Raw genomic sequence first — 3,200 nt, 5'->3', positions numbered from 1 at the left:
CCACAACTTCCGTGCTAACCTAGGGGTCAGAATTCAGGCCTCCACAGTCCTGCCCACACAGTGCCCCCCCACCCAGTACAGGACTTTTATCAAGTGTCCCCACGTACTGGGTACAAAGACCTACAGGCTGTGGGTTGAATGGCCTGTATTCCCCCCACGTCTTCCTTTCACTTTCTCTAAAGTCTGTTGTTGTGGGCATGTCCTGTCTGTCACCACTGCTCCCAGTGTGCTGGCCTGGGGGGGTGGCGGGGGGGTGGCTCAGCATCCAAACAGAAGCTCTAGCTGCCACCCAGGCGAGTGCTAAAGCTCCCCACCCCACAGGCCAGCCCTACAACCCTCTGTCCCCACCTGTCCTAGAACCTCCTGCCCCCTTGCCCATCTTAGAATCCTCTACACACACCCCCATCAAGACTGTCTAGAACCCTCTTCCCCTGCACAGGGCCAGGCCATCTGTCTAGAGTGTCTCCTGCCCCGTGTCAACGCAGAAGGCCACAGTCCCATTGAATTTGCTGCTCTCCATGGGGACAGGAGTGAAGTGATAGCAGGACCCTGTGTGATAGTGGAGGGTGGTCAAGGAGCCCTGGGTGGCTTTGACAACCCAGTGGACAGCTGGGTGGCCTCCCTGCTGGTGGAAGAGACTGAGAATTCAAAGTTGTGTGATTCTTCAGATGCCTGGATTCTGAGTCAGAGTTGGTTTCAATCCCCAGAATCTGTGACTGAGGTTGCTGCTCGTTGATGTCGTGAGGCTCTGTGCTGACACTGCGTGGGGTCTGTGTGAAGTCCACATAGGGTGGCTTTCTGGTGGGAGCAGATTGTGGCAGGCACTACAGGTGCAGCTGCGTGATGTTACCAAGGCAGAATGGGAGATTGCTGCAGGTTCTCCACCGGTTACAGGCGAAGCAGGTTGCAAGCACCTAACTTTCTAGAAGACTTTGGAGGTGACATGGTCACAGTCAGGATGGGGCATCATGATATGCTTGTCTGTCTTTGTGCCCGGCTGTAGGCCACTTCCCCATTCCATCAACAAGGCCGGTTGTGCTGCATGGGGCTGTGCTGTGAGCAAAGCAGGGCACAGGGCACAGGGTGGTACCCTGCAGAATACCTGTCCTCAGCTCAGGACTCAGTGGGATGATGGTGCACCACCAGACTGATGAGGCCACAGGAAATAAAGTGCATGCTCTTACCCAGGACCCCAGAGGACCTGTGTGGGGGCTTAGGGGTAGGGCTGGAGTCCAAGCTGCTGAGGAGAGACCAAGGTAGCCAGTGGCTGAGAGGTCTGTTCAGTGACCCTCAGGGATGGAATAAACCAGGTGTGGACCAGAGAATGACTGAGGAGACCACGACTCAGGCCAGGTAGGACAGAGAGGTAAGGGGCAAGACTGGGGTCTGAGGTAGTGCAGGTATTACCTGGGGCAGATGTGAATCAGGCCAGGTAAGGATGGGAAAGATTGGGGGGGCACGGGTAATGTCAGGCCCGGGTGTGGATTGGAGGGGGAGGCCTGACTCCTGGGGTCAGGCTAAGGAGTGAACCTGGAAGGTGGGAGGCAATGCAACTTTCAAAGGATTCCAGAAACTCATTTGTCCGATTTCATCAAAATTTTTAAAAATTTTGCAAGGGCATTATCAAAAGAGTGAAAAGACAACCTACAGAATGTGAGAAAATATTTGTAAATCACATATCTGATTAGGGGTTAATATCCAGGATATACTGAGAACTCCTAAAACTCAACAATCAAAAAAAAAAAAAAAAAAAAAAAAGCCAAACAACCCATTTTAAAAATGAGGAAGCACTTCAATAGACATTTCTCCAAAGAAGATATATGAATGGCCAACAAGCACATGAAAACATGCTCAACATCACTAATTAGGGAAATGCAAATCAAAACCACAGTGAGATAGCACCTCACATTCATTAGGACGGCTATTTAAAAAATAAAAAAAACCACGGAAAATAACAAGTGTTGGCAAGGATGTGGAAATTGTACATCACTGTTCAGAATGTAAAATGGTGCATTTGGAAAACAGTTTGATAGTTCCTCAAAAAGTTAAACTTAGAATTATCATATGATCCAGCAATTCTACTTCCAGGCACATATTCAGAATTAAAAGCAGAGAAACAAACAGGCATTTGTACACCCATGTACATGGCAGCATTATTCACAATATAAAACATGGAAGCAACCCAAGAACCCATGAACACACGAACGGATAAGTAAAATGTGGTCTATCTATACAATGGAGTTCTATGTAGCTTTAAAAGGAAGGAAATTCTGATGCATGCTACAGCATGGATAAACCTTGAAAATATGAGGTGTGATAAAAAAACATGGAGAATGCTCAAATTAAAAAAATTATTACAGTAAAAGACACATTGCCATTAATCCTCTTCAAAATACTCCTCCTCGCTCCTCCTCGCTTCGAACACACTTATCCCATCATTCTTGCCACTTTCTGAAGCAGCTCTGCAAGTCCTCTTTCAATCTTTTGTTGTGCTATAGTGACTGCCTTGATGTCCTGAATCTATTTAAAGCATTTTCCTTTCATAGTCATTTTGCCTTTGGGGAAGAGCCAGAAATTGCACGGTGCCAGATCCGGTAAATAAGGTGGATGAGGACACACTGTAATGTTTTTTTTAATTTACAGAAATTGCGGTACCAGAAGCCATGTGTGACATGGAGCATTGTCATGATGGAGGATGAAGTAAAGACACTCACAAAACAGGACTTCCAGAACTGCTTCGGAAAGTGGCAAGAACGATGGGATAAGTGTGTTTGAAGCAAGAAGGAGTATTTTGAGGGGGATTAATGGCAATGTGTCTTTTACTGTAATAATTTTTTTTAATTTAAACATTCACCGTATCTTTTGATCACATCTCGTATGTACCACCTCTTCTTTACCCATTCATCTATTGATGGACACCCAGACTGCCTCCACATCTTGGTTATTGTAAACAATACTGCAATGAACATATGGATGCACACATCCCCTCAAAGTAGCATTTTGGGTTTCTTCGGATAAATACCCTGAAATGGAATTACTGGGTCCTTCATAGTCTCTTCTTATAGACTTTGTTTTAAAGTCTATTTTGTCTTCTATAAGTATTGCTACCCCAGCTTTTTTGTTTGTTTTTATCATTTCCATTTTCTTCCTTTTTTTTTTCATTTTAACAGTTTGTAATGAAAGCTGTATATAAGATTACT

The sequence above is a fragment of the Rhinolophus sinicus genome, linkage group LG10 (genome assembly GCF_036562045.2).
Source record: "Rhinolophus sinicus isolate RSC01 linkage group LG10, ASM3656204v1, whole genome shotgun sequence".
NCBI classification, from domain to species: domain Eukaryota; kingdom Metazoa; phylum Chordata; class Mammalia; order Chiroptera; family Rhinolophidae; genus Rhinolophus; species Rhinolophus sinicus.
Note: the sequence above shows the minus strand (reverse complement) of the source record.